Source organism: Fukomys damarensis, unplaced genomic scaffold, assembly GCF_012274545.1.
Source record: "Fukomys damarensis isolate Sample0158 unplaced genomic scaffold, DMR_v1.0_HiC HiC_scaffold_30, whole genome shotgun sequence".
Taxonomy (NCBI): domain Eukaryota; kingdom Metazoa; phylum Chordata; class Mammalia; order Rodentia; family Bathyergidae; genus Fukomys; species Fukomys damarensis.
The window spans coordinates 18,846,810-18,862,001 of record NW_022900942.1 but is presented as its reverse complement, the minus strand read 5'-3'; positions in this window follow the sequence as shown (position 1 = coordinate 18,862,001).

Genomic DNA, 15,192 nt, shown 5'->3' with positions numbered 1-15,192 from the left:
GTAGAGGCTTCTGTTTTCATTTATTTTTGTTGTTGGTCATTGTTTCTGAGCAATAGCTTGCTGTATGGGTAAGTGAGTATATGAGGAACTAGGCAATTAGCATTAAAAGTAATTTTTGAAATTGTCAGTGCTCATTCCATAGAAGAAAATAACTTCCAAGAAAAAAAATAACTTGGCCCCTGGGTTCATATTTATCATCAAGAGTTATGACAATGACAACATATCAATTCCCCTTGTTTCTAATAGAACATATCGCTCTTATTATTGAAGCATGAAAAAAAGAAAATGTATTGGATCATATGGGTAGATTAAGCAAACATTGTGAACATTTTTCGGGGGTGTACTGGGGATCAAACTCAGGTCTTTGTGCTTGTGAGGCGGCGGCGCCACAGAGCTAAATCCCAGCCCTGTAAACTCTCATAATAACCAACCTTTCTAGTGTACATTATCCTCAGTTTATGACCCTGGTAATCAAATTAGATTTCTGATCCACTGAAAAACACTCCAAACTCAAAAATATGTAATAATACTCATGTATTTTCACTTGCACATGTTGATATCTGAGTGTGGTGGATGACATAGAATGGGCTAATTTCAATAATTCAATTTTAGTTTCTAAACTGACTGCCTGACCCCCCACTACATATTTCATCATGGAGAGTTTAAGTAAGCTTTAAATGGTTCTGTGGTGGAGTTCAAGGTAAAGATATAGAGAATAAGTATTTCATACAGTGACAGAAGAATAAACACTGGGCACAGAATGCTACATATGTTTTGAACTTTGTAAATTATATATTATGTACATATTTTCAATAATAATTAATAAATAACTTTGTGCTATAAAATAATTTAAAAGAAAACATGCCTGATCTGTCTTCTGTGATGCAGGAGATCTATTAAAAGTTAATTATATAATTAATCATTTTAAATTAATATTCATTAGTCTGCTGGTAAAAAAGGTGATTATAGCTTTAATAAGCTCTTAATAAGTAACTGAGATATTTGTATATATGATATTTCTTTATAAATATTACACACAAAATAAAACACTTCTTTTTTTGAAAGACTCCACTTGTCTTTATGATTCTACCATATTGCAAAACTCTTAATTCAAACTAAATGTTTAAGAAATATCTGCTCACTGGTAATTATTGATGAAATTTCAGCATGGATTTTAACTCACTGTGGTGAAGATTTTTCTGGTAACCTCAGAACCACTGGTTACTGTTCTCAGATGTTTCACTCCCTTTTTCCTAGGTACATCTGTGCTGTTGATGGTTCATTTTGTGTCTCCTTCCACTATAGGTAAGATGCTTTTCCTCATCCTATTAATGTCTGGCTGCCAGATGACTTTCTTATGCCGGAAGAATGGAGAAAGAAATATCAATGTGCCACTTTTCAATGAAAGAAACATTGCATGGTTTTCCTAACTCTCTAGTGTATTACAGGTATAAGTATGTGTAGGCTTCTGTTCCTAGATTCAAAAGACATGGAACAGACCTCAATGCCGCTCAAGCCTGTGCATTGAAGTTAGGCCACCTTTTACTCCCAGAGGAATTAATAAATCAGTTGATCAATTTATATTAGGTGTTTGGTAAACCTATAATGATATAATGTCTATTATTTATAGAAGATGACATTTGGTGTCCTTGCTATATAGCATTAATTCAGAAATAGTTGCTATTATCCTAATATATACTAAATTCCACTGAGTTATAAATGTAAATATTCAAAGATTTTAAAAAACAATGATACTGTCTTCTCACCCTTCTTTTTTTTCCCCCTTCATCCAAAATTCCCTGCAAAACTCCATCTCTTCCTTTGTTTCTTATACTTCAAAAGATTAAGTAGTTAATAGAATACATAATATATCTGGACTGTATTGTTTTGAAATTCAAATTTCCATATATGAGCATTTTTATTATTAAAGTGATTGATTAAAAGAAAAGTCTGGCTTATGAAGCTATTATAACTTGTTCTTACAATATTATCCTTGCATGAATTCAACCTATTAAATTCCTAATTAAATTAAACCCTACATTCTAATTCCTTGTGTTCATCTACTCTAAACTGCAAGTAACTTCCATCCGTGCTTTTTCAAGGAGGGACCACTTCAAACCAAGCTGCACTAATCGTAATCTGAACGATAAGCCCAATGGCATTCTAGTTTCTCTATCTTGCAGTCCTCTTCAGAGCCACCAGGACAAACCAGCAAAGAAGTCTTTCCAAGTTTTGGGTACAAAAATATATCTTAATGTACTTTATGAACATACTGGTAGGAGGAGAATTAAACTGGAATTGGGCTGTGAGGGCCAGCAATGAATACACACGTACCTGAAATCTAAGGAAATTGCAGCTACCCTGAATTCATTTTACTTTCTTGTTTTTATTCTCTTAATTCTTTGTGTCTTATGCCATGACATCGATAAAGGGCATGCAAATATTAAGGCAACTACTCTTTTAGTCATTTCTTTATTATTGTTTATTTTTGTTTAAATCATTTTGCTTAAAGCTGGTTTTGGAGAAACATAATATAAGGGTTAGCATATGTATAGACAGTATGGCTCTCATTATCTAGATAAAAGATGGTGCCAAAGAGGAAAAGTCAAGAGGACACAAGATATTTACATAAATAAGGAATATTTATTTAAACATTAATATGATATTTCTCCAAAACAGTAGCATTATTAAATAATTGAGTGTTTATCATTACATGATGCACAGGTTTTTCTTGGTATCAGCATAAAAGAAAAGGTGTCAATTTAAAATTTAAAAGATGGAATCATGAAATGAGCTTTGTTGATGGGTTCAAGTTACCACCATGGATATCTGCTGATAATGCAGAGATATGCTAACTATGAGGCCAAGAATTGAGGGATAAAGCAAATAACAAAATATTTCAGGGGAAGAAAAAGACCTTCTAAATTAACAAGAAAGTGGAGAATGACTCTAACCATGAGTTTATTTACATATTTCTAGATTTCACAATCAACCCCATCCCCAAGAGAATTAAGACAATTTAAATATGTATTTCCTCAGATATGTTGTTCTAATGTTGCATATTAAACCCAAGCATATTGCCTAGGTTTACTGGGTACTTGCCAAAAATTTTATATTTAATGTCAGTCCTAAATATGTCTTCTCAAAACACATTCAGCTCTATTTTTATTTGCACTTAATGCTTATTCTGCTTCTATATTTTACATGAAACATAAAATTTCCCTAGATTAGCAAATCAATGTAGATAGATCAGAGATGAGAAAATATAAATAAAATAATCATGGCATATTAAATATTTGATCTCCAATTTATTTATTTAGTTATTTATTTATTTGGTGCCAGAGATTGAACTTGGGTCCTTGCGCTTTGATCTACAATTTAAATGAATAAACATTGCATACTTCAATCCATTTTTGTTTTGTTGTGTTCATATTTCTTAATAAATTTCTTTCTTATATGTCCTCATATAATATAGTATCTTAATTCATTTTCATTCTATTCAAACAAAACACACAATTCTCCTGTACATCACAGAATAGTTGGCTGAATTATATTTACCTGGCTGGAAGGAAGCTAATCACAAGTGCTAAAGGGACAGAATAGTGTGTTCTAAAACAAAAGGACACCAAAAGCAAAGGTTCCAGAAAAATCAGGTGACATGCAGGAATATTCAGTCTTCTGAAGAAGTGGAGAACCCACGTGGGTAGCTACATAGTATGTAGATGAAAATGAACAAAGAAATTAGAAGTCCTGTGTCAGGGAGATGAGGCTAAGACTTTGTAAATCAGTATTAAAAGGAAGGACTGAATTGTTGTAAGGGGAAAAACACCTCATTTACTTTAATTTTAAGTTATTTTTATGACAATAACCAAGGCTTGATGTATTGACTGTATTTACCCCACTATCAGATGTTCACCTAATTATATTTACAACGAATATATTTTATTGATACTCATATTCCTGGAAGTATGTGGGCAAAATGCTTTGTAGAAAAGATAGATAGATAGATAGATAGATAGATAGATAGATAGATAGATGGATAGATAGATAGAGTGAAGGAAACAGTGTTCTGCTGAAAGGGGTTGTGTCCATTTTGTAGGATGCATGTTAATGCTTTTGCTACTTGGACCAGTTTTCACAGAATATTCAAGAAATGCTAGGTGTGATATGCTAATTTCTTATAATGTGTGAGTTTTCACAGCTGATATTATCATTGCAGTTTTTGTTTTTATGCTCATATTTCACATTTTCATCACTGTCAATTCAATTTGGTACTCTCTGTCAATGCAAATTATTTTTGCTTTTTTATTAGCCCTTGGACATACATTTTTTTAAGTTTATCTGGTGAAAAAAATGAGTGGCTAAAAATTAAGGTCTTTTGAACCCTTTCTGTATTCAAGATTAAAATTATCCTTTCAAATAATGACATGAGAATATTTTTCTACATTTGTTTGCTTAGATCCTTTTGCTTGCAGTCAATGCATTGTTTAAGTGATTATTGAGAGCAAAACACAGTATTTCTACAAATAAATGTGTGAGCACTTAGTTAAATTGGATTAAGCTTGTAAATATGCAAGGGTGAAGGGGGTGAAGGAAAGCAGGGGTATGGGGAAAAAATAAAAACCAAGATATATCATGTAGAGGTAGAAGATCCCAATGATAAATGTAGCTGTATTGTTTGCTTTAAACATACCAATAAACTTAATGGGGGGGAAGAAAAATAAATACATTGGATTATGCAACAAGAAATGTAACATTATCTTTACACTTTAACTGACTTTTCTGATATGTACTAAAAATATTTTCCTATTAAAATTTATATTGAACACAAAATATTATATAATAAATGGACTTTAAAATCTGTAATACTAAATTTTCTTTAGTTTAATATAGCACTATTTAAAATTTTATGAAATAAGCTTTTCAACCATTTGTTTGAAATGCTTCACTGAGCAATACTTTGATGATATTTAATTTGCCATCTCACAAAGAGCATCTTATTGCATACCCCATCTCAGTTAATGTGTATGCCTATACTTCAAAACTTTTTTATTATTTTATGGATTTGTTGCAAGTAAATCACTATTATCTGCGAAAACAGAAAGAAAAATTCATCTGCTCCATTTAAATATCATGTTAGAATTTGAAATAAGTCTTCCTCAAGTATTATATTTTGATTAGCTTTTTAAAGAAAATGTTAGGCTGAGTTTTACAAAGATTTTATACCATGTATTGGTTTATTCTACTTCATGTGCAATGCTAGTGTACTGAGTCATGTAATGTGAATGATGAAGCATACACATATAAATATACAATAGTTATATATTTTAAATCTTTCTTTAATACGAGAGAGATGATCATTTACAAGCTATATTAGTCTCATTTATCTCAATGATGCCATTAATGTTGCAGCAACGTTACTAACTCCTGAAGGCCTGCATCAGCCTTTAGCTACTTGCCCACATTATTAGATTGTCAACATAATTCAGATATCTCATATAGAAAAAGCCAACCTGCTGGCTCCAATACTTTGTAAATGTATTTGCCTGATATAGTAGTGGTGAACACATTGAGAGATTCCCTTTTACTATGCACATAGCAGTTGCAGAATGATCTCAATTGCTACTTCAGAAGCACATTTAAAATTTAAAACTTTGTTATTCTGTATTGTACACTTAGCAATAGCTCAATTCCTAGTCATCAATGAGCAAATGAAAAATGAAATGCAACTTGCAGAAATAACTAGCAGATCAGCACTTTCTACTCATCTCCATTACTAATTGCCATATTTTCATTTATAGCAATTTCCCTTCAAAACTGAATTCAAACATGTTGCACACATATCAAAATCTGAAGCTAAATTTGATACCATAGTTGCAAGGCTAGTGGAGATTTGTTTGAAGAGATATGACATCTGATATCATAGAGGATGAACAATAAACAAAAAAAATGTCAAAGGTGAAAGAGGCCAAGAGAAAACATGCCGCCATTTCCTGCACTGTCATCATTCTGGTTTTGTTTATCTGTAGATAAAATGCTACTTTGGATTGATTCAGCACTTCCAATTTAAGGTCCAGTATATTTATTTTGAATCATTTTACTATTTAAAACCAAAAAGGGGAACTAAATTAGATAAAGAAGCAGCACTCGATTTCCAACTAAACCAACCGTCCAGGCAACACAGCTAATCAAGGTAATAGTAAGAAAGTAAATGTGGCATTGTATACTACCCAACAGCGTGACTGGTAATTGTGGCGTCCTGCTTTGTATTTGCTCTGCTTACCAATCATTTAAGCACAAAATACTTTATGTCATTTTATGGGAGTTTTCTTTAAAGATTCAAGCAATACAATCTGCAAGCACTGAAAGAATTCCAGTTAGGATCTAGATACTGTTCTCAGCCCAGTGGAATCAGAGAGGAAAGAGCAGGAGCACTCAGCGATACCTAACAGAGGGTTTGAGGGGATTCAGACATGCAAGAGGCAACACGGGCTGTATCATGAGAAGTACAACAGTGGAAATATGGAAAAAAAAGTGGCCTTCACAGATTTGAATTTGACCATAATCTCATCTTCTCATAGGAGTTAGGGGTGGTCTCAAAGCAGAGAAATTTCAGTGGTTTTGGAAGATAAATTTGAATTAACTATTTTGCTCATGTGGAGCAAGAGTATACCAGTTAGAATGAAGTAAAAAGTTATGTTCAAGATATTGGTTTGATGATAATTGAATCCTGAGCAATGATTGTACTTAATTCTGTTGTTATACAAATGACAAAATCAATGCTCATTCTGTTGTACCTTTGCTGTCATTCACTGCTCTCCGCACTCCTCATCTCAGCACACACTACCACACTGTATATTTCAGCCTCTGGTCTCTGCTCAGAGTCCTTGATTTCTACTCTTGGTGTTGTGTATATTCTGTCAGTTCTCTGACCTCTGTGTTTTTCCTCTTCGTGGATTTTGCCTGGAGTCACTTTGACTATATTCGGGGACAGGGTCTTTCTCAGTGGTTTATGCATGAACTTTATTGTTCATCAGCTAGAATGTTTTTACAATTACAGAACAGGATCTACACAAAGTACATATTTAAAAATTGAAAAAAAAGAAGAAATAACATATCGTTACCACCTAAATGTTGACAAATTGATATGACTCTTCAAATACTTTCCCATTCTGCATTTTAGTCCATTGCTTTACATCTTAGTCTACTTGAGTTATCAATGCTATATCTCCTTTTCCTAGTAATTATTCTTTTAATAGTCATTCCACATCCACATTCTCCTCTGCTCCTAAAATAGGACAAATAGGCTTTATTGAAGCCAGCCCAGATGCCCCAGACATTTCACTATACCAGATTTGTATGGCTCTTACATTTCCTCAGTCTAGCAGTTTTACTGTTTTCCTGCTACTCATTCTTTGAAAATAATAAATTCATATTTCCCCAGATTATTCCAAATTCTCAATAGATCTATTTTTAAATATATAATATTTTCCTTAATATTCTTTTTTATAAAAAATTAATTAATTATAAAAATGTGCATGCAGGCATTTGGCTAAAATGCACTGTAGAGGTTTTAAACTTTGCAGTCAGTGTTTTGTATCTTACACTACATAATCATCCTAGATGTTCTACAATTCTATTTCTGGGTTTATTTAGGGATTAGGTACCGACAATAGATATTGGTGATTCCCTCTGTGAGTAATACTAAGTACTACACATAGTATTATTTTTAGCATCATACAAATTTCTAATTATCTTAATGGTCTTGCAAACAATTGCTGATGTTTAAGAAAACAAAAATGCTCATATTTAGAAGTTATAAAATTATGGTTTCAAATTATTTCATTCCTTTTTAAACTGATTTCATATGTTATCAGAGAAGTCCAACTGGAGAGGGTGGATTAATGCTTAATTTTCTCTACTTAATTACATAGTCATAGGAAAAAAAAGTTTAATAGTTACCTTCAATGATAACATGTGGATTCTGTCTAGCTTTTTTCTTTGTGAGAAATATTAGAAGCTAACAAACGTTATAATAATTATCCAACAATAATTATGCAGCAAAACTATTGTTATTGGGAAAGCTTTGAATAGAATTTTTCTCATGAAGATTGTTTATACAGTCTCCCCTCCCTGCTTACTAAAAGTTGCCTTATTCCTATCACAATTTAATACTCCAGGGTCATCCAGTGCCTTCATTGCCTTGATCCTAGAATCAGTTATTATTCAAGGATCATTTATCTTCCTTAATATAGACTGTATTGAATCTTCAACCTGGATCACTTGTCATTGCTGACTTAAAATTTAATCTAAGCCTTGTCAGTGAAGAGAACTTTGTGCATATATGAATATATTTAAATAGGTTTATATTCAAATAAACACATATCAACGTTAAAAACAAATATATATTTACAGTTGTCTCTCCTTACCCCTACAGCACGTTAGGAGCCCTAGTGAGTTTTTGAAGTTGCAGGTAGTACACAGCTCTCTATATATTATATTTTTTCTTATGCATATCTATGTGTGATCAAGCTTACATTACAAATTAGACACAGTAAGAGATTAATAATATTCTAGATCTAAGCAACCTTAGCATATGTTTATTTTTCATTTTTTAAAGTGAGTAATTTCATTTAATCATGCAAATGAAAACGTTGTGGCTTCTCTCTAACATATCCCACTTGGCAGCATCACTGTACTTGCCCTTTGGAGCAAATATTAACGCACTGGAATATTGGTTATCTGGCCACTAGCACTGCAATACTGGGACCACTGATTTGGTAACTGAAATCACTACAAAGTGTTACCTACCTAAGTAAGTAACATGTGCCTTTGGACAATGAATGATTTACCCCAGCTGGGATGGAGCGGGACCCATGAGATTTCATCGTGCTCCTATGAATGGTTTGCAATTTATAATTTACACATTCCTTATTCCTGTACTTTTCCATTGGATTATGATTTACTATGGGATCTGAAGCTATGAAACATGAAACTGCAGATGAGGAGAGATAATTGTAAGCATAAATTATAAGAATGATATAAAAAAACAGAGGGCCCATGTATTTTAAATCCAATAATTGATCTTGATAGTTCTAATCTTATGGGCATGGGGTGCCTGGTACTGCATCCAGAAATTTCACATTGAGCTGCATTGTCAGTCCATTTTGTTGTTATTGCTTATTTTGAGACAGGTTTGGTTAAATCACTAAGTCACCCAGTCTGGGCTCATACTTTAATCCTCTTGCTTCGGCATCCCAGACATATGCCATTATATCTGGCTAGTTGTATTTTAATTTTATATTTAGATATGTATAATTATTTCTATAGTTTTTTGCATATTTCTTTAAAACCAAGATCTGTCATGTAAAGGTACAAGAACCCAATGATGAATGTAACTACTATATACTTAAAAAATACTAATAAACTCAAATTTAAAAAAAGTAAATCTTTATTTGGATGTAGTAACTTTAATATAATAATTACTTGCTGTATCTTGTATACCTGTGGTTTCAGAATAAACATCAGTTGGACAGAAATACACCAGTGAAATTTTAATTTTTTTCATTTAAATGAATATAACAAATTAGTTGGCACATTTTTTAATCATTTGACATAAAATATTTATTCCTATATGATGATTTGTTTCCTTGTCCTCTTTGTATGTTATTTGTATGGCTTTTATAGCATTACAATTTCTTTGTGTCTATGAGGGAAGAAATAGGATATGTGCATTTATTTTACAGGCAAACTCTTATTAAAATTTTCTCTTCTTTTTGGTGATTTTGTGACCATGAAACCTTTGACCTACAAAGTCAGTGGTATTATTTTCTCAGTATTAGAGCAGAGACATGAAATTTTCTGTGAGTGTAAAACTAATATATTCATATTTTCTGACTATAACCTCTGTCAATGCCACACATTTCTCTTGTTTTCCTTAAGTAAAAATTATATATTAAGTACATTGTTCTAAATTTTACTTATTACAAAAAATAAGACAAAAATCATAGGAATACTGTCTTTCTTTTAGAACTTTCGTATTTCATAATTTCAAAATATTTCCAGTGTTTTCTCAGTTATGGGCATTAATGTCTGCTCTTCCACTGACCATGATGTAGCAATACTCTTCATTTAGTGTGTTTTGAAAATTTTCATTCACTTCATCATTCGTATGTATTATAATTTAGTTTACAGTTAAGTGCCCACCAATTCTTTCTTGAAGAAGTTTGCACATTAAGTTTATCTCCTTACAGCTCATGCCATTTTTGATTGTTCTAACATGTTATGTCCTTTTATCTTGGTCTAGAGAAGCAAAATTTAATTTCTTCACAGAAGAATTCGCTCCCTTACACCCATGGGTTGTGGCTCCCTACTTGCTCCACATGCTTGTTTGACGCTATATGTAGCGTGTTCCTGCAGCCATTCAGCCAGAAAAGCTCTGTAAGGAACCTCACTCAGAGTTCTGACCTCATCTGTCTCCTTACTTACCTTCAGCTTTCATAAATCCTGGGAAGCAATGACCAAGTTTTTCATCCACTTCTCAGGAGTCACCTGTAATTTTAGATTCATTTCAGGCCAGAGAAGAACATTTTAACATATTTTAGAAATGGGTTTTAGTAACATAATATATATAAGATTATCGTAGAGCTTCTAGCTCTTAAATATACTAATCATTTCCTTTAATCTTTTGCAGTAGCCTTACAAGGATATTTATATCTGATTCTCCTTTATAAATTGGAAACTGCATCCTAAAATTTAGGTAATTTTCTCTTCTTTTTAGTTAATACTACTGTTAGTAACATCGTAAAAGATCACTTTTCCAAAGTATGTCTGTTCGACTGCAACATGTCACTTAAACACAACTCGTTTCTTAACAGTTTAAATCATGTAAAAGTCAAGTGGATCTAGATATAACTTAGGATTTCTAATTTCATTCTCCCATTTCAGTTTTGGTTGTTTCAATTGCCAACAGACAAAACAAATGAGGAAAAGCACCCAGATATTTGATTTTTTCCTTGGCCTATGTTTGAGCATATTTTTGTGCATAGCCAATGAGAACCTGAATAAACAAATCAATAATATTGATGCTGCTTCCATTTAAAATTTCATATCTTTTTCATCAGGGCCTTTAACACTGATTGCAATTTGTTAAAATATAATTATTTAAATTATTTTTCTTAATTACAGAGTTTATCTTGTGTCCCCTTAATTTTGTGCCCAAGGCAAATATTATTTTCCTTTTTTTTGTCCCTGCAAATAGAATTTTTAAATGAGCTATGTAAAAAATCAACTATTAAATATCTACAAATCCATAATATGATAGGCCTCTTGGCAGATTAAAAAAGCAAAAGTACAATCTCCTGGGTTTTGATGCTTTCAAATGAGTCATATTTATAAGCTTAATATGAAGACAAACTATGTGGAAAATAAAATGATAAATGCAAAATAGAGTTAATGTGCCTTATAAATCTGACCATACCAGGTTCTAAATGTTTTAGGGGGCTGAAGAGGAGTATTATTTTACACCTGGAGCTCAGTCTGGAATTTTTAGAATTTATACCATTAAGAGGAGGCAGTGAGGGCCCTGCATTCTGCTGTATATTATGAGATATTGCTAGTGGTCAAATATTTATAGGGTTAGAAGGGGGAAAGTGAATATAACAATAATATAATTTGATAGGCAACTTCAAGCAGCAAATTATTATGAACTAATTTGTGAGATTTGATTGTGGAGAATTTTTAAGGTTATTGAATTTAGCACAAAACTAAAACAGGTGGAGGAAAGATCATAACCCATAGAAAGTTTTCGCTAAATATTTTTCTGATAAATAGGAGGAGTTGAGGTGAGTGCCATGATATGCAATTGTACCTGGCTAATGAAGTCTGAGATGAAGAAATGTTAGACTGATGACAACAAAAAGTAGACTTTCTTAATTTCCATATTGTAAAGTAATAGTTTCAGAGCTCAAAATTATTGAGCATACACCATGCATCAGACATTGTTTCAGGGGCTAGAGCCCAACAGTTCTGGTTCTGAAAGGCATCAGAAAAAAAGAATAATCATAATTTACAATTATAAAGGATATAATGTATATTAATTTTGATAGATATTATCCTGTTAAGAAAGCTCTATTTCATATCAAATGATTTATTTTCAGAGCATGAATTGTCATATCCTTATTTTCTACTTGTGAAAAAATCAATTCTTTAAATACTAAGCAGTTCTCTTGCATTATTATTATTACTATTATATTATCCTGTTAAGAAAGCTCTATTTCATATCAAATGATTTATTTTCAGAGCATGAATTGTCATATCCTTATTTTCTACTTGTGAAAAAATCAATTCTTTAAATACTAAGCAGTTCTCTTGCATTATTATTATTATTATTATTATTATTATTATTATTATTATTATTAATTTTGGTCCTGGGGATTGAACTCGGGTTCTTATGGTTGCAAGGCAGGAGGCAGAACCACTGAGCTAAATCCCCAGCACATTTTACTCATTTTATATTGTCATGGATTTAATTTGATAATATTTTTATTTAGGAATTCCACATCTATAACTATGGTAGGAATAGATGTGTGAGTTTGTTGCCTGCACATCTTCATTGAGGTATCTATCAGGTTTAGCATTATAGGTATTATGCTCATTTCACGCTATGAATTTCTCTTTTTTGGAAGAGTTTATATCAGAGTGAGGGCACATTGTTCCTTGATCATTTGGAAGAATACACAGTCAGTACAAACACATCTTGAACCTTCTTGCAGTTTGTTGCTTTTTGGCCATTTTGGGTATTTTTGAAAGGCTGAATAATATATTCAGAAGACTCTAGAGAGATTTAAAGGCAGAGAGAAGGAGGCAGCAGGAGGAAGAAATGCAAATGCACATTGCAAGTCTGAGGGACACCTCCCAGTAAGCTACCCTGGTCTCTTTTCTGAGTATCATACCGCTTCCCTGCTCAAACCTCCAGGATCAGTGGAATGAGGGATGGCTTAGGTGACCTCACCAAACACTCTTAGTGCCCCTTAAAGTTCCCTTTGTTAATCTGCTTGGACCAAGGCAAAAGAAACAGTGAAGAAATTAACATTTGAGTGTCACAGAGACCTTGGGATTTTGAGTGATGCAATATAAATTCTATTGCTTCTTACATCTAGAGCGAGACATTCACCATCCCAGAGGGTGTGTGTTCACACGAGCTGTAGAACATATCTATCTTTCACAATAAGTCAGTAGGATTATTTCAAAAATTTCTTCTGTGAATACTGGCAACTTTTTATCCATACTATCTACATTTTCAGCTACTGATATAATGTTGTAGGTAATAACCTCTTTTGTTGTCAATGTGATAAAGGTCCACAATGACTCTCCATTTTACTCTTCATATTGTCTTTCCATTTATCTCTGTAAATTAGGTCAAGATCCATATTTTTAAAACTTGTTTTATCAGTTATTAATATAATTTTCCTATCATGAGTACAGATTTGTTTAGATTGAATAGTATCATTTGATAAAATCTAGCTTGACAAATTTAGTCTTGTTCCATGGAATGATTAGAATTTAAATTTTAAGCTAGTCTGTATTATTTAGCTTTGTGTCACTATAACAAAATACCTGACACAAACTACTTAGGAAGAGGCTTATTTAGCTCAGAATTCTAGAGGTTTGAAGTTCGAAAGCATAGCACAGGATCTGAGAAAGACCCTCGAATGGGAGAGTGATCATGTCTCATGTCTTCAAACATAAAATAGGAAAAAGGAAAGGGCATGCTTCTACTTTTATAACAACCCTCCCAGGAGAAGCTCACAGGCAGCATACTTTACTCCCTTCCTCTGGAGGGCAAGGAAGTCAATGGCCGAGGACCCAAAGATCTCCCACTGAGTTCTGAAAGTTCCCATAATACTTCCCAACTCCAGCAAACGGAGAAACATACTTGCAATCACATTGACCCCTGGGGAACACTCTAACCACACGCAAACCATACAATAATCATGACTGTGTTTAATGTTGTAATTGCTTTTAGTTTCCCATTTTGTATATTTAGTTTTATTTTCCATTTCCTGATTTTAAATTAATGGAATAATGTATTTGTAAACCATTTTCCTAAAATTTATTAATAGTCATTTTTATTTGGTTTCCTTGGAAGAACTAAATACAACATGTTAAGTCTATGAGTAGGGTTTAGGCTTCTGATACTAATTTAACATGAAGTGTGAAAAGTATAATCACTTACAAGCTCCTTCAATATATTAATATATACATATATATAATTTTATGGGGAGAATTACAAGTGTAGGTTGAAAAAGGATAAATGCTGTGTTAGAATTACATACCAAGGCAGTTTGCATGTGATCTTAAGAAAGAAAAAAATGTGGGAGAATGAAAAGATGAAAATAAAGTGTTTGTAGATGGGGAGGGGAGGAGGGGGTGAAGGGAGGGCAGGGGTAAGGGGAAAAAATGAGAATCAAGACTTGTCATATAAAGGTACAAGATCCCAACAATGAATGTAACTGTACTGCATCCCTAAAATGTACCAATAAACTCAATTAAAGCTGAAAAAAAAAAAAGAAATACAATTGGAGCTGAGTCCATCTCTGTGGCATGTATCAGGGATTCTCAAGGGCAGAGTAGACAAGATTATCTGGACCAGAAATTAAAGTAGCTTGGATGTTGTTCAGTCTGACTTATTTTCCAAGACTTCACAAAATCACCAATTTGACATAAATCCAATGTATGGCAAAAGTGATGTGAAGGGACCCTAATTTCAGTACATTATTTTAAATGGAAACATCTAGGACAAAAAGGAGATATATTGTTTGTCAACTGATAATAAAAGTAGACTTATTTCATAAATTATGTAATGGAAGGAATATTCTTATAAATATTTTCCCAAAAGAAATATTTTAGTTATACATAGAAAAAAAGATCGAGCCAGTTTTGTTTTAAGATATTTTGGTCATGGATATCAAATACATACATAGCATATAACTGAGTACATAATAGTAACTGGATATACTATATATTTTATTAGAAATGACTGTATACAGATGGACCAAATATATTTAAGTCAATATCCCAGAAGAAATAATTGAAAACTTTTGGGTATAATTTTTTTTATGATTTAGTTACTTGTAAGACTTTGTGAAGAAGAAATAATGGGGGTGTGTGCTGGGGAGTGTGTATATCTAT